The following is a 22540-nucleotide window of genomic DNA, read 5'->3' as shown; positions in this document are numbered from 1 at the left end:
ACCACCCAAACGGTACCTTCTCTGTGAGGGTCCATGGGGGTCCTACCCACTGAAGAACAGGGTAAAAGGGGGCTAACAAAGTATAAGAGAAACAGATGGACTACAGTCGGTAATTGTAGAACTACAAAGTGCAGCTAGAGAGTAATTGGAGCTGAAAAAATGGACAATGAGCGTAGAAACAAGGTGGTGGTCATAATGTTATGCCTGACTGCTGTAAAAATGTTTCCCATTACTTAGTATTTTGAAGTGAGCTCTAAGTTTACATTATCGATCAAGTTTAATCAACAATATGACATGGCTAAGGACTGACTTTATTAATGACATTATTTTGACCAAAACTGGACTACATGAACATTGTGACATATGAAAATATCCACAGAAACGTACTTGGAACTGTGCCAGTTTGCATATTGTTCTGCTGTATCAGTATTGCAAAAGCTAACATCATGATAAAGCTATACAAACAATATATTGCACAACTCTATAACTTACTAAAGCACCTCCGCAGTCCGAAACCTGGAAAAACATCCAAGTGAGAGGGGCTAGTGAGACATGGTCCATCATGAGCACATATTCTCTGCTTTCTCACGATAATAATAAACCTTTGTAAGCTAAAGAGGCTGTGTTTAAGTCCTACGGGCCGACACGATTAGTCACTGACACAAAAAGTCTTTTTGACCTACATTCATTAGAACCTCTCTGAGGCACAAACCATACCCAGCAGTCGCCTACTGTTCAGGAACAGGTCAAGCTATCCGACAACATGAATATGCATTAAGTCAAAACTCAAATCATCAGAGCGAAGCCGAAAGGGACACCGCTGTTTAAAATGGAGCTGTAAACACGCGCTAGCCTCACATTGGAGTCCTCAGGACAACAGCTTCTCTAATTAAGCCATAAAAGATGGGCCAAGCGCTAATAAAGCATTCAAAGCTGTTCTGCTGTCACACATAATTAATATCATTAGCTTAGAACATGAGAAGATAATGAAAATGAAGAAGGCGGTGGGGCAGTGTGTGCTTTTGACTGTATGAACTGAAAACCAAACACTTACATACTGACCAATTATGTTTTGCCTATATCATGTAATACTGAAGGAGAATTCCACCAATATTTCATAATTTCCACGCAATCCAGACTCGCAGAGATTGGTTTGATCTCTTTATAGAGAAACTTACAGACTCAGGTTTTTTTACACTGGTGGTGATGGGAACCAGGGGTAACCATGTCGACAAAACAAATATAGCCATTTTATTTACTGTCCAAAACCACCAGTGAAAAAACCCACACGTGTCTTTTGAGTTTTTCTATGGAACGTTAATGAAGGTAAAAAAGTAAAATGTAAACAAAAATGTCTTCTTTGGGGCTATTTTGCCTTACAATGCTCTGCATGTATCCGTACCCCATAAAAAATACATTAATTATGTCAAAAAACTTCAAATTAGGTCAAAATCCTATCTCAAAGCTACCAGAACTATCAGAATCAGGCAGGGTATATGTAACCATTCTCTGTAATAACATTCTGTGAGGAGCTTTTAGAGATGGATGTCTGGTTCCTATCACCAGCACTGTGAACAAGCTTCTCTAGAATTAGCATTTCACATTAGACCACTCTGAATGACTTTGTTTACATCTTAATCATTTTCATCTTTCTTTAGATTTTTTGTCATTTTTTACATTTAGCTCTGTGAGAGTAGCCCTAATCTTGAATGTACTGCATATTTGTGACTTTTTGATTGACGACCTGCGTCCAAACGTAAACGTGAGTGCAGTTCAGTGTTGTTTTCCCATAGATTTTTGTTGGATTTAACAGAAGAAAAAGTGATTTGGTGGGTGGACATGACTTGGGTGTGTATTTAAAAAGGGATATAATATTGATAAACTGCACCGCTTAATCTCAAGAGACTTCATTTCTCGCCACGTCCACTCAGTCATCAAAAATTTAATTGACAGATATTACTTTGTCCAGAGGAGGCCGCTGCCACACCCACTGGCATCGTTTGGTATAAAACTGCATGGCTAGCATATCTTCATGACTATATGATAAAAATAAAAACAATTTCTTACTGGAATATCACACACACACACATTATCTATGCTGCTTATTGTCCTGGGTCACAGGGGCAGCCTATCCCAGTAGTGATTAGGCAGAAAGCTTACTGGAATATGCCATGTGTTTATATCAGGTCAGGTTGTGCTAGTTCAGGGGTCGATAACATGCTGCACTGGAGCTCTTTTACTGCCCTGTAGCAGCTCCAGAGTAGAATTAGATTTGTAGGTAAAAATAAAATAATCCTCTTCGGCCGATCGTTCAAACACAGTGTTGGCCAAAAATGGTCTTAAACTCTGGAGTTAATATTTAGCTGCGAATTCACCCTTTAACCCTGAAGACTGCCGCAGACTACTGGCCACCATAGCAACACAGACAACAATCTCACCTGGCTAGTAGCTAACGACAAGACAAAGAGAGAGATTTAAGACAAACGTTGATAATTGGGAGACAAATGGATTTACGACACATATAATCTGCAACAAGAAACTGTCAAACGCTTAAAGTCGTGAGGCTGAAGTCAGCTTCACATTGGCCAGCTTCTTGTCAAATTTTCCCATTCTGATTTAAATGGTGCAGCAGCTATGTTCTCGCACCTCAGGCTGAGATTTAAGGTGGAATGGAAAATTCTAACAAGAAGCAGGTGAATAAGAAGAGATTTCAGTCAAAGAGTTGAACATTGAAAGACATTTTACAGGAAATTGTTCTACTTTTGAGGGAAAGTTTCCTGCCAGAGATGTGAGAAAAGCAGCTACAGCTGAGCCAAAGGATGAAGCAGAGCAAAGTAAGTGTGTTTTTGTTTATATTTTTTGCCTATACTAGGACATTAACACATACTGAGACATATTTACAGCCAATATGGTAAAATGGACCTAAAATGTTGTGGCTCTTGAGGTGGTTTGATTTTTGTTGAAAGGATAAAATGGCTCTTCTTAACATTTACGTTGTAGATGGAGATGAAGAAGTAAAAGTACTGTGCTGGCCCTTTAAGGCAGTTTCTCACATCTGACACTTGGCTGAAAATCTAATTTGGTTTTAAGCACCCAAACCTTTTTTCCCAGTTGAACCAACTATCAGGGCAATGTATAACTCCTGAAATACCATTGGGGGGCAAAATGGTTAGCAGTAAGCTGATAAGGGCTTGTGTGGGCTTAGAAATGAAACCATTTATCAATAGCTGCACCATCACAGTTTAACTCTGTAGACTGCAGCACCTCTCCCAATCACTGGACTCTCAGATGCACCAAAGGTCTGGGTGTCTGTCCACTCAGCAGCAATCCTGGCCAACCCCCCCTGCACTGTTATCTCCAGTCGAATAAGAGCAGGCTCTTATCTACTCGAATGCAGAGACTTAACCCAGTTGTGGAAAGTAAGACAGTCGGTCATCATCAGTAAAACATCAGTGATGCTTATGGTGAAAATCAAGGTGGTTACCAATCCTGGCCACCCCAGTCACAGCCTGACCAATGGTTTATAACACAAACTAACAGCGTGAGAGAACAGCGGCGTTTCCTCTATGGCTGTGTCTATGGCGTCTCCTCTAATGATGTTTGCAGCATGAGTAATAAGTTCTGATACAGTAAGATGTTGCAGTAATCACAACAGCATGTTGTAATTATGTCTCACTCACTGCACTGAAACCCGTCTTGCAGATGAAACTGAGAGATTATACTGCTACACCCAAAGCAAACAAAGTTCACTCACAAAACAGTAAAATAGTACACACTCATAAAAGTAAGAAAAGAGGATACGTTTGAAAAATAGATAAAATAATCTACTCGCACAAAGCAATAATATCGTAGTCACAAAATAGTGTATGTAAAGCAATAAAATAGTAAACTCACCCTATTTATTTATTTATTTTTATTGCACATTTGTAGCATACTTTGTGTATTTGAGTCACTGCTTGAATATTTTCCGCGCTGGAAGAAGCCAATGTCTGTTGCCACGGTGATGCTACACCCCCGCCCCTCCCCCAGCAAGGAGAACGTCGCCACCATCAGAACCATGCGCTGAGCCAGGCTACTAGCTATTCAACCGCCAAAACATCGCAGCGTCAGGGAAATGTACAGCCAAACGAAAATATGAAGATGAACACAGAACCTTCTTACCAGAGTGGGAGGATTTTTTTATTGAGTGGAAAGGGAAGCCGTTCTGTTTGATATGCCAATCTTCAGTGCCACTTTACCTCACCGCACGCCAACGTGGACCAGGAGTTTCCCAAAGGTCCCGGACTGCGCGAGCACAAGCTGAACGCTTTGAAACGCCAGTCAGACAAACAGACTCAGTTGTTTCAGAAGTTAACAAAACAGTCAGAAATTGTCACGCTTGCATCCTATCAACTGGCATGGAATATCGCTCGTGCTAAAAAGCCATACAGTGAGGGGGAATTTTTGAAAAGCTGTCTCAGCAATGCCATTTCAATCTTATCTCCAGAAAATGAACATTTGAAACGAATAGTATCAGAGCTGCAGTCGTCCCGACATACAGTCGAACACAGAATATCAGACCCTTCATCACAAACAGTTCAGAAATCCCATTGCAGACCTTGATGAAAACCTTCCCAGTGATTTGCCACTTCACTGCAACGTAAGGTGGCTTTTAAGTGGTAAGGTGATATCTCCATTTTTTTTAACTCTTGAACCAAGTGAAGTTGTTCCTGGAAGAAAAACACATAGACTATCCTGAGCTTTCTGATCCCCAGTGGATTTTAGATCTGGCTTTTCTGGTGGACATGCTGCACCACTTGGACAGACTGAACATTGATCTCCAGGGGAAATTAAAGATGCTACCTGATCTAGTGCAGTCAGTATTTGCATTTGTTAACAAACTCATGCTGTTTAAAACTCATCTTAAAAAAGGAGAACTAACACATTTCCAGTCTGTGTCAAATGTAAGTGCCCAAGCGGCTCAGGTCCTAAAAGGTAGAACTGCACACTATGCACCATTCTTGAAAGTCTGCAACAGAACTTTGAGGACAGATTCCATGATCTACATCTGAAAAGGCCAGAAATTACATTCCTTGTTAACCCTTTTGCTGCTGATTCAGACTGTTTGAAAGCCCCATTGGTGACAGATGATTGAACTTTTTGAAGATGTCAGACTCAGGTCTGTTCTGAGTGAGGGAACCCTGGAATTTTGGAAAATCGTGCCTGTGGAGAAGTATCCCAATGTAAAACAAGCTGCACTGAAGCTCCTGTCAATGTTCGGCTCAACCTATGTTTGTGAATCAGTATTTTCAACCCTGAAACACATGAAATCAAAGCATCGCTCTGTTCTTACTGATACACATGAAAGAGCTGCTTCGAGTAGCAACAACTGAATACAAGCCAGATTTGAAACGGATTGTGGAAAACAAAAAATGCCAGAAGTCCCACTAAACTCATCTACATGACAGGTAGGAAAATGGGTTTAAAAACTATAAATGTTTGTGTAAATATAGCCTGTGGCTCCTAGTAGTAATGAGCATTTTTCTCTGGCTCTTGGTGTCTGAAATGTTGGCCACCCCTGTACTAGGAGCAATAATGTAGCATATAAGAGAACTAAAATAGTACATTACACTTTGAGCAATAAAAGAGTACATTAAATGCAATGAAATAGTACACTAAGATCAATAAAATAGTACACTACACTTAGAGCAATAAAAGAGTATTCTAAGAACAATAAAATAGTATACAAACTGCTAAAATAGTACACTACACTTAGAGCAATAAAATAGTACACTAAGAACAATAAAATAGTACACTAAGAACAATAAAATAGTATACTACACTTAGAGCAATAAAATAGTACACTACACTTAGAGCAATAAAAGAGTATTCTAAGAACAATAAAATAGTATACAAACTGCTAAAATAGTACACTACACTTAGAGCAATAAAATAGTACACTAAGAACAATAAAATAGTACACTACACTTAGAGCAATAAAATAGTACACTAAGAACAATAAAATAGTACACTACACTTAGAGCAATAAAATAGTACACTAAGAACAATAAAATAGTACACTAAGAACAATAAAATAGTACACTACACTTAGAGCAATAAAATAGTACACTACACTTAGAGCAATAAAATAGTACACTAAGAACAATAAAATAGTATACTACACTAAGAACAATAAAATAGTACACTAAGAACAATAAAATAGTATACTAAGAACAATAAAATAGTATACTAAGAACAATAAAATAGTATACTACACTTAGAGCAATAAAATAGTACACTAAGAACAATAAAATAGTACACTAAGAACAATAAAATAGTACACTACACTTAGAGCAATAAAATAGTACACTAAGAACAATAAAAAAGTATACTAAGAACAAAAAATAGTATACTAAGTGCAATAAAAGAGTATAACAAGAAGAATAAAATAGTATACTAAGAGCAATAAGAGTATACTAAGAACAAAAATAGTATACTAAGAGCAGTAAAATAGTATACTAAGAACAATAGTATACTAAGTGCAATAAGAGTATATCAAGAAGAATAAAATAGTATACTAAGAACAATAAAACAGTATACTAAGAAGAATAGTGTAATACACTTACAATAATATTGTATACTTAAAGCAACAAAAGAGTGTACTAAGAGCAACAAAACAGTACATGTAACAAAACCATTAAATAGTATTCAAGACAATAATAAAGCAATAAAACAGTATACTCAAAGGAAAAATAGTAAGCTCACAAAGTAATAACATGAAAAAAGCAAGAAAAGATTTCACTTACACAGTCTGTGAGTGTCGTCTCTTGGAGAAAGCACTTACAGAGCTGTGCTCACGTTTTTAACATCTCACACACATGCACACACACACACACACACTCACTGCATGTTACTGCCGGTGGAGCAGAGCCTTCCTGACCACGGCGCATGCTTTCTTCTAATTCGATCAGATAACAAACAGCAAAATGTTTCATGATCATTTTTACAGATATGTTGCCACAACTTTCTGTCTACAGTAAAAAACTAACCAAAAAAACAATCTGCAGCTTTGAGGCCAAAGTTTCTGCTTCAGCTTTTGTAAACAAATGACAGAAATGACTGAAGTACATGTTCCAAGTACTTTGCTAATAAGTTTCTGACAAATTTCTTTGTCAATCGTTCAGCACATCACTGGAAAATACTACACTACAGCTCATTGTAGGAAAATTAATATGACTATAAATTGAGGCTGTATTTCAATTAGTCCATGACATTTATCATTGATGGGCATCTTTTAACTTTGCTCAGCCGTGCTCACAGAAATCTAGGCAAAGCTATTCAGCGTGAGTGTTTTCTTTCTGGAGGGACAGCAGCTGCATACCAAAGCGTTCCTTTGGTCAGTGAAGCGAAGTCGATCTCCTTTGCAAGTCACTGACGGCATAACTTGAAGCAAGAGTTGGGTGAAAAAAAATTACATTTACACAGTTCCCTTAGTCCAGCTGTAGTCGATCAGCCAAGGAAAGTTTAGAAAAGCGTGTGAAGTTTGCTTGTTTGGCAAATTGGGAGCTCCAAGGCTAATGTAGCAAGCAAGTAAAGGAGGCTTATACCACACCAATTAGCAATCTGTCTAAATTATCACACACCTGCCTCAAATGACTTTGGATTGTTATGTAATCTCAAACAGACTGGCTTATATGGTTTCTGACACTGTATAACAATGTTATCTATGAAAAATGGACAGAAGTACAGACAAAATACAGGCCTTCAGATACTGCTACCTACTGTTTTTAGCTGTAAAGATCCGCTTTGTTTTCAGCTTTAGCTACATAAAAGCTAAAACATACATCTTACTCTGTGCTTTTGTCCATCTTTGTATATAACAGTATGCCATACAGTGTCAGAAACCACATACACTAGATTTCCATATTCGCTCGTCTGCCTTCACACACATATGAACTTGAGTGACATCCCATTCTTAATCCATAGGGTTTAATATGATGTCGGCCCACCCTTTGCAGCTATAACAGCTTCAGCTCTTCTGGGAAGGCTTTCCACAAGGTTTAGGAGTGTGTTTATGAGAATTTTTGTCCGTTCTTCCAGAAGCGCATTTGTGATGTCAGACACTGATGTTGGACAAGAAGGCCTGGCTCACAGTATCCACCCTAATTCATCCTAAAGGTGTTTTGTCGAGTTGAGGTCAGGACTCTGTGCAGGCCAGTCAAGTTCTTCCACACCAAACTCGCTCATCCATGTCTTTATGGACCTGCTTTGTGCACTGGTGCGCAGTCATGTTGGAACAGGAAGGGGCCGTCCCCAAACTGTTCCCACAAAGTTGGGAGCCTGAAATTGTCCAAAATCTCTTGGTGCTGAAGCATTAAGAGTTCCTTTCACTGGAACTAAGGGGCCGAGCCCAACTCCTGAAAAACAACCCTACACCATAATCCCCCGTCCACAGTCTGACAAGTACCGTTCTCCTGGCAACCACCAAACCCAGACTTGTCCATCCGATTGCCAGACAGAGACTGCTTTAAAGTCCAGTGGTGGCGCTTTACACCACTGCATTCAACGCTTTGCATTGTGCTTTGTGATAGAAGGCTTGGATGCAGCTTCTCGGCCATGGAAACTCATTCCATGAAGCTCTCTACGCTGTTCTTGAGCTAATCTGAAGGCCACATAAAGTTTGGAGGTCTGTAGCGATTGACTGCAGAAAGTTGGGGACCTCTGCACCAGAGCAGCCGCTGAACTCACTCTGTAGTCTGACTGAAATTTGGAGATATATATATATATATATATATATATATATATATATATATATATATATGTGTAAATAATAATGGGAGATATTAATTGACATATTAAGATCTGGGATGAAGTAAAATGATTTGTAAAAAATGTATCCTCCTGAATTCCCACTCCAAATGGAGAAAGACCCAATCACATAACGTCGTATGTGGTAGCATTAGCTGTTAGCTTAGTAGCTCCAGTGCTAAGACTGCAAATATTTCTAGGCGGACTGAAATTTGGGTTAAGGGGTCAAACTGTGTAAATTTCCTAATGTGTACAAAACCAGCCCTTCAAGCTAAGACTGAGTAGGAAAGCTGAGACATAAAGCCCCTAAACTCAGCCGTGGGAAAGTTCTACCATGCTTCTCAGCTATGGTTAGGTTTGGTTTTCAGCATGAGAAACCACATAAGGAAGTTGGTTAGAGATTACTTCACAAATTTTTAATGATGCATCAGTTTGCATTACTAGCTTGCCTCAGAGCTCCAGTGCTTAACTAAAGAAGCAAAATTCAGACACCAAATATTTCTATGCTGGTAACTATGGAAACTGTATAAATTAGTTAGCATCTTACAGATCTAGTGCTTTAAGCCAAGACCCAATCAGAAAACTGATTCAGTTTTTTAATTGAGCTAATTTGCAAAGTTTTTACAAATTTAGCAAAGAAGCAAACTTTAGACACCAAATGTTAGGCTGACTGAAATTTGGGGATGGGGGGATGGGTGATTGTGTAAATATGCTCATTTTTACAGATCTGGTGCTTCAAGCTTAGACTGAATTACCTCATGACTCATAACCTACACTCAGCCATGTGAACGTCCACTCACAGGTAATAAGTTTTTAGCCATGCTCATGGGGTTTGCTGTTCGTGGTTAATCTTAGTTAGTCATTCAGTCTTCAGTAGACCACTGACCTAATAGCTGAATGGTCTTTGGTACAGTGAACCACTCATGTGGAATTTTGCTAATGTTTTTAGCTGTAAACAGCTTCTACTATTGTTTTTAGCTGCAGCTAAAAAGTTAAAACAGCAGTCATCTTTGTACTTTTGTCTGACCCTATAGATAAAAGTGTATCACATTTTAAGCTAAGACTGAATCAGAAAGCTGACCTATAAAGCAAAACTCGGCCATGTGAACATCCACTCACAGGTTTTACCTTAGCTCCTCAGCTGTGGTTAGAGGTTTGCTGTGGCTGATCTTGTCTAGCTGTTCAGCCTATAGAGGTGTAGACCACTGCTCTGATAGCTGAAAGGCCACTTTGACTGTGAACCACAAACATGTAGTTTGGCTGAGGATTCTCAACAGAAGGAAACATATCATTGGGGTCATCAGCATCCTCAAATCTAAAATCTGTCTCAAGGTGATTCTAGCAATTTTTCTTTTTCTTTTCTGTGTCATTCGGCTCCTTATTCGGGTCAGCCTGTAATGTTCCCTCAAGGTCAGCCACATCTCTTTATTTCTTCTGCTAAAACGAGTCATTGCTGTCACCTAGCTGACACAAATGGGGCAAGAAAAAAATCCTTTTCTCAGACACTTGCACACAGCGGTGAAGCTAAAATCCTACCAGACTCCTCTACATTTGTTGCCTGCCACTTCATATGAGCGTTACGTTTGGTCATCAGAAACGCTATGGTCAAAAGAAGCATCCCGTTAGTGAAGTGAGCCGCCAGGCTTGGCTTGTCACATTGACATCGTTTGACCTCTTTGCTCTGCCCTCTCATCCTTCTCTCCTCCACATCTCCAACACTTTGGTGTGTCTGGCGGTGCAGATGTTCGCAAAGTAGGACATTAGAGACACAGATGGGAAGGAGAAAGACATAGCATGTGTGTGTGTGTGTGTGTGTGTGTGTGTGTGTGTGTGTGTGTGTGTGTGTATATATATTTCTATCCATTAAAACCAAATGACCCAACACCTTAGGGTGTTGTGCTTACACTCAATACCCATGGGCTCACACAAACAGCTGACTGAGGATCTGAAACTAAATATAATAGCCTCTTTTGAAAGATACCTAAACATTTTCTGCTTTGTTTCACTGTCTGAAATGCCATTAAGAAATAACCCTTAAGGAAAACTCTGAAAGATCTGGAAAACTAAGAAAGATCTCAGGGAAAACTGCTCAAATACAGATATGCAAAGCAAAACTCCCACATCACTGCCAAGAAACTACAAGGATGTGGGAGAGATAGATTTTGACATTGTGTTTTTGGGTGGAGGTGGGGTCGGGGTATGGGGGTTGAGGGCGGGGAGCAGTTAACAGAATTTTTCAGTGGTCAGGGGTCCACCCATGTCTTTGTGCAGACTTGTGTGTATGGAAGAAGACCTATGAATATTTCTGAACTGAAGTGTTCTACAAGGAACAGTGGAAAAAATCTTGTTAAATTAGGCAAATATATAATTATGTATTAAATTTTGCAGAAATGTGTACAATTTAAGTTAGTTTCTTTGGAAATCATAATCCATCCAGCAATAAAAAGGAGCCTTGTGCATTTTTTATACAGTGATAGAAAATATGGTAGCAAAAAGAAAGTAGCAATTCTACATGCTAATCTTTAATGGCCATGTGGCCATGGCCATGTGGACGTACATGCACTGTAATCCCTCTGGTAGCATTTTTAAATGAGTTTAACCTCTTAAATGGCCAAAGCCGGTGACCAGGCTCAACATTTTTAGCACTGAAGTCCCTGTAGTTACTAAATAACAAGCCTTAGCATGTAATAAGCCTGGTATTTTAAGGGGTTGAGGGGCCGTCACAAAATTCTAAGAAGGGATTATTGGAAAGATGATTGCTTCAAGGAGGTTAATGTAGTGCGCATGGTATGAGAGATGCTACTCGTATATGTATTTTAAACAGTACATATTATTATTGTTTTCATGAAGAGAAATCATTTTAACCCAGATAAGATGCAGCATGGCTTGAATTAGAGACATTCTCTCTGGCTCTCTCACTTCCTCTCTATTTCTATCTCTCTCAGACACTCGAACTGCAGTGTTCTGCTGCTCTGCATGTTAGTCCTGTTGGTCTGTGCCGTCATGGAACCGGTCAAATTGATTTAGCGGGAGCAGAATGGGGCTAAAACAGGCTTACAGATCCTGCAAAATAAGGGTAATCATATAGACCCACAGGCCAGCAACACTCTAATGGTCAACCCTGTAGTTCAGTTTCATCACAGGTGTCCAGGGAGTTTTTCAATGATAGTAACCACTGACCATACTGCAGCTCTAACCTGATTTAAACACTGAACAATGTCATTTCAAACAACATTGTGTAGTTAGCTAGCTTGTTAGATTACTGGTAGCAAGACAACAGTTTTCTATCGTCGCTTTGTTGCTAAGTGTAAGATACATAGATTGTTTATAGACAAACAAGCACTGGTTGTTCTAACTATAAGATAAAGTATATACACTAATAACTAGCTAGATAGCAAGCACACACTAGCTAAACTGTTGCTCTAGATTTGGACTCTTACACACCTGTAAGAAGCTACTGGGCATTGTAGCCCCTCTTAATATGTCAAACAAGCAGTAATTACAAGTTGTCTATGTCCCTCATGGAAAGCAAGAAAAAGCACAGCAGGCATTTTTACTGTTTATCTACTGTCGCTCTAACTGTTTGAAAATGCCTGTGCATGAAAGCCATTAGAAGAAAGCCATTAAAATGATTTGTAAAGGGTTAGATTCTGACACCATGTTGTTCTATTAATCTAATAGTTTTGACCATTTTTGGCTTAAAATTAAATGCATCCTTAGTAGATAACTTCACTTTGTTGCTGACTTTAAGATAATGTAATACTTAATGCCTAAAACAGTCGCTGCTGGTTATGACTGCTTTCCAAGATAAAGAACATACACTGAATTTCCTGTAACATTTTGTCACAGATCTATTTCTTAGCACTGTGCGGTTATGGACACTGATAACTGATAAAATTGATAAAAGTACGTGTAAAACTTGATTTAACTTGTGTTCTAGCAGTTCTTTACACCGACATCCTATTTTTAGCTTTAAATTGAATGTTGGGGAAGGATGGGCTCTACTACACTCCACGTATTACTGAGTTACAGTAAAACGGTTGCCCTGGAAGAAAAAGGATTAAAATGTGGTATATAAGAACTAATAAGAAACTAGCACTTCTCACATGGCCTCAGTGCCAATGTAGTTACTTGATCAGCATGTTTGCTGAAGCTGTAACCCACTGTAAGTGCCCTGTATTGTGTCTCAGGTCTTTGAACTCGGCAATAGCTGAACTAGGCAGATACGCTTGTGAGCTGCCTGAAGAGCACCGCTGGTCTTGTCACCTCGCGTCTGAATGCGCTGCGTGGTCACGGCTCAGCACAGCTCTGTACAACAGCTCTGTGGGATGAAAGCCAACGGAGCTTGGAGCGTATGGATCACAGGTGGAGGTGGAAGGCTTGCTGCTCTGACATATTAAATAATAATGAAGACCCACTAGAGTGACTGACTTGAGTGAATATATAGGCCTTGCTGCAGGCTGTGAAGACATCAAGCGCTGGGACGCATGTTTGAATTCCACAAGCTTTACTTGAACAGCAGCAATGCAGGGTTGAACGACATAAATAAGATGGTTTATACACACAACATTTTCCAAAACCAGCAATTTATAAGCAGTTTTAAATGATAGAGCGGGCCTCATTCATTGCCACCATTCAACTGTAATAGAGGGCTTGGAAATTGACATCATGATGCACTGCATTATGGGATCTTTCCAGCAGGGTTTGTTCTTTTTTTTTAAAATGCTACAAATACTCACATGCAGCACAAGAGCTTGTTTTTTTTCAGACAAAGGGATGAGTTTGTTAGCCAGCTCCAGAGGAATGCTAAAAATGATTTATTGATCAAATTAGCCTTATTGACTCTGTGGCTCTATACAAACTCTTGAACCAAGTGGAGAGGTGATCTGAATATGCTAACACTATGTCCTCTTTCATTCCCAGACTTTGTGTCTAGCTATTGTGCTCAAGTGCTTGTTCTTTTGAGTAATTTTGAATTTTTAAGTGACACAAAGCCTATGTACATTTTTCAATCAGTTATCTCCCTCAGCCACCAGCAGATTTAACTCTAAAATTACATATTTCACTCAGCCACTGGCATGTTTTGTTTCGTTAATGCTAGATTTCACTTTGTGTTGGTGTATTTCACTCAGTTATTGGCAGATTTTGCTCAGTCATTCGCAGATTTTGGTCAGTTACTGGCATATTTCACTCGGTTATTGGCAAATTTCACAAAATCATTATCAGATTTCATTCAATTATTGGAATATTTTACTCGGTTTTTGGGATATTTTTCTTTGTTATTAGCAAATTTCACTCAATTAATGGCATATTCCACAGTAAGTAGCATTTTGAGCATGAGCTTGATGTTACCACTGTCTCTGCGATGTTTCCTATGCGCTGTTTGAGATTTTCCACATGCTGGTCAGCTCTGCAAATGTGTCCAGTGAGTCTTTGGACTACACATCAGCCAAAATCAAGGATGCAGGAAAGGAAGACTCACTGAGTTATTCAGAAGACACTGCATCATGACATCACATTCCTAAGCACTATAGGAAGCTGTCACTACAGCCAAGACTGCATTAGGCCTACTAGACTTCTTCAGTAACTCCAAATTGATATATATGCAATGGCATTGTGTTGGTGTGGTCTTTTATATGGTTAGCAAAACAGTTAATGTCAGTGTTAGATAATCCGTGTGACCAGTATGCTAAGTGTTGCGCTGTTGGCTATCTGATTCCTCGCTTAGCGCTTAAACCTCTTGGCCTTGAATTTACACTGATGACAAAGCTCTCAGCTCCAGCTTCCCCTAATCACCTCAAAGAAGTTTCAGAACTGCCAAGATAGCGCTTCTAAAATCATGAAAGATTAGTGATTGGCGCTGATTAGCCTGTGGCTATGTACCATGCTAATCGCCAGGCAGGCGTACGAATAAAAACGAGCAATGCGGCTGTTCACACTAATGGGCTCCATTGGGCTAGCTGCCTTAAAAGAGTGCAGGGAGATGGGATAAGGATTTAAGAAAGGGTCCAATGTTGATTTCCCTTCTTGTTCTGGAACAGTAGGAGGTTCTGTCACAGATGGTGCTGTGACAGAAAAGTAATCTGGTACCACAGACACAGAAATCTGGAAAAATCTGGTGAAGATAATCTCTTCTCAGAGTTCTAAGAGGATATTGAGGAGAGAGAGAATGAAATTTACAGGGTGAAGATAACTGCCGCTCTCAGACTGCCAGGCTGTTTGTAGTAGGGCTACACAACATATAGTGTTTGCTAAGTGGTATCACAATATCGGCCTTTGCAATACTGATACTGCAGATGGCTGCAATATGCGAAGGAGCCTCTGAACTCACTAGAACTACATTTACGTTACAAGGTTATCCAATTGTTTGACCCAAATGACCCAAATCTGAAGTTTGCAGGACTTTGTGAACGCAAAGACCCAGTCCCATTCCTTATTTATACCCATACCCCTTGATTTCAAGTGTCACCTTGTCAGTTGGAGCTGAGTTGCAACAGGTAGTGGTTAAAATCTTCCCTATGAAATGGGACCCTCAAATAAAAAAGAACATTCCTTCATTAACAGGCTACCCGCGCTGCTCTGTAGGCGACCCTGCCAGATTGCAGTGACAGGAGAGGAGGGTAAAATTCAGCTCCTGAATGCTGGGCTTTAGCTACATTTAGGGAATCCTATGCCTTCAAAGAGTGGGGTGTGAGGCAATTATTTATTATCACCCGCCCGTAATTCTTCAGTGATGTACAGCTGAAGTCAGCTATTCGCCAGCTTGTTCAAAATTTCCCATTCCACCTTAAATGGAAGAGCAGTTCTGACACCTGAGGCTCCAGAATGTAACTGCTGCAACATTTAAGGTGGAACAGTACATTTAGCTAGCTAGCTACAGAGACCGCATCATACCACTAGCAATTTTTTACGCTGGTTATGAGGAAAAGGACCACATTTTAACACAATGGTTAGCATAACTTTTTAATGGAGAAAACATTTACATGTGTGGATCTCTTTGGATGCTTGTGCAGCCATTTTGCCAGTTTTTCTTTTTTTCTCATAACACTCGGTTTGTAGTGCCTCTGAAAAACCTGCTGTAGCACCGCATGTGCTACCCTGGGCTCAAGGTTTCCAGCAACCATTTTTCTTTATTCACCCGCTCTGTTCCCTCTCAGCTCTTTTTAAAAGGCGCTCATGCTGGCTCTCATTAAGGGCAGCATGAGCGCCTGAGCCGAGAGGGAACGAGAGCTCGCTGCTCCGCCTCCTCATTACTGCCCCCAGCTGGCAGCTCGGCCACCTGGGTCGAATGTGAGGTGTAGTGAAGCAGCCTCGCTGCGTAACCAGGGGCAGGGCCCAGGCCGTGGAGCTCGAGACTCGCTCCTTGCTCCTCGTCATGATCTTTGTCTCATTTGTAATGTAACACAAGCTTTTTTTCCAACCATGAGAATAACGGTACGAATTACTGACAGAGTAAATGAGGCTAGAATGGAGTGCATTTCCACCTGACTCATCGATCTCTAAACTGATCTCTGGCTCTTGCCGTGTTATCAAGACCACATGTTTTGAATTGTGATGTCTCCATGGAGAGCGGCGAGGCTTTGAAGATAAGGACCCACACATTTGCTAGCGTTTGCTCATTCAGCGCTTATGTTGCAAATGAGATCATCATAACTGCTGTGGATAATGGATCAACTCATTTCAAGCATTCTATCGCTGTATTGCATCAAGGTACTGTTGGACGATTTGAAAAATAGTTTACAAACAAACAACTGAACATGTGTCAAAAGTGTGTCAGTATCAGTTCAGTGATCTAGACAAGGTTAAATCAGATCTGAGCAACTATCATACATGGTTCTGTACCACACAAGCGTCTGAATCAGCATATTGCTATCATAATTTAAAATTATGTTTACTTTAAAGTTAAAAGTTTACTGTGGGAGTTTGGATGAATCGAGGCATTCACATAATCCAACAAATGAAAATCATTGTAATCCTACACAAGTTACACTTGTAGTGTCTAGTCTACTTCTTCACCCCATAATCCTTAAGTTTAAGCAAGTTAAACAAATTATTTCTAGAAATAAGAAAAATATCTGAAGTGAATTATTTTCTTATCTGAATGTATCATCGAATACAGTGGTAAGCAAAAGTTTAGGCACTCCTGGTCAAATGTTTTGTGAAAATAAGAACCCACCCTGTACAGAACACTCGTTCTGCACATTTTAAAACACAATTAATGCTTATTTGCTGAATTTAACATAACTGGACGAAAATAAAACATAAAATGTGACCTGTGCAAAAGTTACAACACATTTTAGATTTGTGTTTTTCATATTGGTTGAATATTATTTTTGCAAATAAATAGAAATTCTCCACTAAAATAAACAAGAAAATTCTAATTTTAGGTTAGTTTCAAGTTGAGGATGTGTTACCTTATTTTGACTCCGAAAAATCAAGATTTAGTTTTAAAAAAATACAGCTTGTTTTGGGTTTTTGTAAAAAAAATTTACAGTGCATTTCCTAATAATAAATTATAAATTAATTACATAATAATATTATGAACCTCCAATGGAAACTTATACTGATGCAAACTCTCCCCCATGTGAAACCACATTTTTATCACTGTAGCAACACAATTACAATACGTTATTTTGTCCAGCAGCACTACAATGCAAGTTCTTCCCAGCTTCCCACTGATGCTCACTTTCTGGAAAACCAGAATTCTATTGACATTTTAAAAGCAACACTGGTCCACGAACAAATCACATGCTAACTTCAGCTTGACTGCTCATGGGCAAGCTATACTTGTCGCACAGCAGTGTGATCTATTTATTATTTTATTTCCTCTCTCATTAACTCCTGCTATGTTCATATTCTTATGCTGCTTGATGCCTGGAGGAGCGTTCCGAAAGCTTCTCGGGTGTTGAGGGTGAGTAAGTCACTCACTCACTGCAGGGCTTTCGCTCTGAGCTTGGAGAGACAGCTGAGCACAGAGCAGTCATGAAGCAGATGAAACTTGTGAAATATTAACACCACAGTGCAGCGCAGGGTAGTCATGATATAGACTGACTAACTGCACCAGCTTTACAATAGCGGTCAATGACTCACTTTAGGCTGAAAGACCATTAAAGTCAAACAGTGCATTCTAATGCTGTTTCTCCAATTCAGCACATAGTTCGGTGTAATAGCCCTAACAAATTAGCTAACATTCACAGTTAACATGATGTAATGCTAGCTTGCAACATAAGTTACTATATTGAGTTATATTAGCAGCAGCATTTGAATGGTTATGAATGACTAGCCACAGGCCTCTGCTTAGAGCTTTTCACTAATATTCTTGTCCACCACATGAAATCTTTTTCATTAAGTTGGTTGCGCTACATTTGATAGTACCAGGGCTGCCACCTGGTACGCATTGTCCTTGACACTCACACATTGAGGTCTAATCTCATGCTCTCACGTCACACTTCACATGCATTTATTATGTCTGACTTAAAACAACCTACCGATGAACATGAACAAGGTGCAGAATATGGGGGTCCTGGGGGGTCTGGAACCCCACTAAGTAATCTCTTTGGACCCCCTGAAAGTCTCCAAAAAAAAACTTATAATGAAGGTATGAGGTTTGTTAGAGAAAAACAGACCCAAAAATAAATCAATGGAAAGCAGAAAGACAGAAAGAAAGAAAGATTTTAAGAAAACCCTCCCAATTCCATACAGCTCACCCACCATAGCCACCCCTGCAATTCAGACCTAGCCCAGCCCTCTTGGACCATAAAAAGCAACACAGGAACTTTAGAGAGCACCTCAGATGGCAAGAAAAACAGATATTATGGAATCATGACTGAATCAAACCTCACCTCTTACACGAAGTCCAGCAGTCAGTTGCACCAGCTGGACATAAGTTCAATCGTAGCCTAGTTTAAACGTAAACTGTCACTATATTCAAATTTATGAGTTACTCGTATTGAACTGGTTGCACCAAGTAATGTCGTTCAACGCTGCTTTAAGTTATAACTTAAAATTTACACATACCCTATAGTCGGTGTAAGTTCTGCCAGGTAATCAGTTAAAATGGCTGGTTGATTTGATTGATGGGAAAACTTGCAAGAAACCGGATATGTCTCAGTTTGCCTTGGCGACTCTTTCTGCAGGATAGATCAGACAGAAAAGATCACAGACATCCTTTTACTAACATAGAAACAAAGCTCTGAGTCCTACTTTGTGTCTGGTACTGAGGTATTTTTCTATAGGCACGTTCTAAAGCAGGTGAGCGACTCTGTTCAATTACACAAGTCAGCTGTGCGCAGAGAAATAACTGCACCAGTCCACAGGTTGTGTGACGCTGACCTTTTTAAAATATAACAATCATGGCTAACATTAGCTTTTTGCCATTCATCAGAGCCAAATAACGATTAGTTTTGGTCACAGCTTTCCTAACATTACTGACTGTTTACTGATGAAGTGCCATTAAAATATTATTCAGTTTGAACATCAAAAAGATTCCCAGCTACAGAACAGATGTACACACATACAAGAGATGGACGTTTTGAGGACACCACTTTACTGTAAATCACATGCTCTTTCTGAATTGTAGCTAATACAACTGACACACTTTAAGCGAAGTCAATCTAGCACAGAAAGAGAGAAACATGAAGGATTAACTGTTTGGCTGCAGAGTGAAAACATCTTTCTGTGTGACAGTGTTTTGCTCTCTGATCACTTCACGCACTTCTAGTTAAGATGTACTTCAAGTGTTTGTGGTGCAACAGAAATTCTATGGGTTGCTACTGCAAAACTAACTACTCTCAATAGAAGGTTTAGGATGGCCAACTTATGATCGAACTTATGTTCAGCTGATGCTGCTGATAAACATTGTTCTGAGAAGAACTTGTTCAATGGAAATCAAACTAGTTGGATATTGGATGTTTGGGGCAGTTGACAGTAACAAACGGAAGGGGATGACCACAAGATGGGTGGAGACAATCAGAGCACTCATGAACCACCCATTCAGAGGCCTTAAGACCCAAACAGAAGATGGAACATTCTGAAAAAGCACTACCCATATGGTTGGCGGGAATCCACTTGACAGGACTTGATAATAATAAGAAACTGTTTCACCCCATTGCAATTATAAAAGTAATACTGCTTATTGTTATTTTGCAATCTTCTACCTTGAAGAAAGGTAGATCCTGCTATTGGAGGATCATATATAGGGATACATCCTGAGCAAACTGTGCAGACATGTCAGTGCAAAAGGCTGATCTGCTAGAGTTAACGCTGCTATACCCTGCTGAACAAAATTACCTGTCATGTCAGCATCTACACCTCTGCCTATTATGCTCATTTCACAGGCCCGGTAGTGGATATAGGCTCGACTGTCTCACTGCATGTTCAGTGACTCAGGATTGATGAAGCCTCCCTTTAAGCATGCCAACTTCCCCCAAAGCTGTAATCCTGAAGCTGCGGTGTTTTCCAGATACACGGTCCTCTGCCACTAAAATATGCTGTATCCTCTTCTAATGTTTGGTGCTGCTCTTCCATTGAATGAACTTGGTGGCTCATTCTCAGCACTGCAGTAACACTAATGTGGTGGTGTGTTAGTGTGTTAGTGTGTGTTGTGCTGGTACGACTGGATCAGACACAGCAGTGCTACTGGAGTTATTAAACACCTCAGTGTCACTGCTGGACTAAGAATAGTCCACCAACCAAAAATATCCAGCCAACCGTGTCCTGTGGATAGCATTCTATGACCACTGATGAAGGACTAGAGGATGACCAACCCAAACTATGAGCTATCGTGGAGGTATTTTGGAGGTATGTCTGCAGATTTCTTTAAGAAACTGAAAGTGGGTCTCTTGAAAGGAATGGAAGATGGAATAAAGGTAAAGAGTGACCCACTAAACACTCCAACATCTGATATTAGATTTAGTTGTTGAGGCTTCTGTGTAGTTTTCTTGTAACTTGTGCTTATGGCCATTTTGACTGGATTTATAAATGAAGGGTGGCCTCTGACTTTTGCACAGCGCTGTATGTGTGTTAGTATGTGGGGGTGTACGTTCATGTGTGAAGAGGTTGTCTGTGACTCTGGGGAAGGGTACGCATGACAGACACTCGACTGAAGGACATTAAAACTGAATGTTCCCAATGCCACCTGAGACTTTCCGACATGTTGCACAACCTAAGGCACCCACCGTCCTGAGCACACATGCCTGTTTTGCTCTTTTTCTTTGGGCACTTTTGCTCTGTTGAAGGATGTGGCTTGACACTAATATAGTTGGGGTTAGGAAGAACGCTCAGTTGCAGGTGTACAGGCTGTATTCGTCTACGGTTTAGAAGGCTGTCTCCAGTACAGCTTCAAACAGACCTGAAATTTTGTGTATAGCCTTAACCTGACCTGAAACCTCCCACAGAGCCATGTTTTGAAACCCTTAATAAAAGTCAACTTTCACAATGACAGTGCCAGTTAAGTGTTTATTAAGGTCACTGGTAAACTCTGAAGCCCTGCTGGTGACATCCCGTATAAATGAAAATAATGCATGGCCACACCGTATTAACAAGTGGGAATAAGATTCCAATGCGTGGCCATGACTTAGTAAGGCATGGGAATGAGATAATTAAGTCATGGCCACAACTTAGTAAGATGTGGGAACAAGATCATGCCTTACTAAATCATGGCCAATCATTAGGATCACGTTCCCACGCCTTACTAAGTCATGGCCGTGCATTAGAATCTCATTCCCATGCCTCATAAGTTGTGGTCATGACTTAATTATCTTGTTCCCATGCCGTAATAAGTTGTGGCCACACATTAGGATCTCATTCCCATGCCTTATAAGTTGTGGTCTTGACTTAATTATCTTGTTCCCATGCCTTACTAAGTTGTAGCCATGCCTTAAGACCCCATTCTCACACCTTACTAAGTCATAGCCATGCATTAGAATCTCATTCCCATGCCTTACTAAGTCGTGGTCATGATTTAATTATCTTGTTCCCATGCCTTACCAATAATCGAGACACTTTAGATTCTCGTACCCATACCTTACTGTCATGGCCATGCATTAGGATCTCTTTCCCACACCTTACTAAATTGTAGTCACAACTTCATTATCTTGTTCCCATGGCTGATATTATAGAATTAGCAGTTAGTGTTCTCCTCCAAGCACGTTGATTCATCCAATGAGCAGCAGTTTGAGAAGATGTGGTGCTTTATGTGTCTCGGAGGAGGTACATGCTAGTCTTCACTCTCAGCTTGGTAGCATCATGAGATCTGGGAGATCCAGGTGCCAAGAATAAATAAATAAAGGGATTTTGCTGCAGCATTAATTGGCCAAATTGTGATGAATTATCCATGAAAAGAAAATGGAAATATCAGATTGGATCAACATTACTATTGACCCCTACTTAGTATTAAAGTACTCAGACTGGATCAGGGGACAAACAAACAGGATGGGGACAGGCCTAGAGAATGTTTACGAGATACTATTAATTTACTTATGCCTTGGTTAATTTGAGTGTATTTCATTTGAACCATAAGGGCCAAACACATTTTAGGTAACAGACCACATTACGCTCAGTACCAAGTGGCCAAGTGGCTTGGACAAAAAAAATCAAGTAATCAGCCAACAATGCATCAACTACTCCTGATAAATGTGTTATTTTATTTATCTGAATGGTACTAAATGAACAAAGTGGTATTAAACAAACATACTTCTTCTTCTTTCGGCTGCTCCCTTTAGGGGTCGCCACAGCGGATCATCTGCCTCCATCT

General features: G+C 39.9%; 1 protein-coding gene across 6 annotated transcripts in view; it reads right to left on the bottom strand.

Annotated features, from left to right (window-relative positions):
• Positions 1-22540, bottom strand: part of htr1d (5-hydroxytryptamine (serotonin) receptor 1D, G protein-coupled) — a 63838-nt gene that overhangs the window by 25765 nt on the left and 15533 nt on the right. For 2 of the 6 annotated variants that reach the window (XM_017704922.2, XM_037541757.1), the window contains exon 2: positions 18805-18917. The exons of 3 other annotated variants lie outside the window; for them this stretch is intronic. The gene's annotated coding sequence lies outside the window, so the exon portion shown is untranslated. Of the gene's footprint in view, positions 1-6785; positions 6850-18804; positions 18918-22540 lie in introns of those variants that run through there. One more of the 6 variants, XM_037541756.1, reaches the window with a different exon arrangement.

The sequence above is a fragment of the Pygocentrus nattereri genome, chromosome 10, assembly GCF_015220715.1.
Source record: "Pygocentrus nattereri isolate fPygNat1 chromosome 10, fPygNat1.pri, whole genome shotgun sequence".
NCBI classification, from domain to species: Eukaryota; Metazoa; Chordata; class Actinopteri; order Characiformes; family Serrasalmidae; genus Pygocentrus; species Pygocentrus nattereri.
The sequence above is the reverse complement of the archived record's forward strand: the minus strand, read 5'-3'. Positions and strand labels throughout refer to the sequence as shown.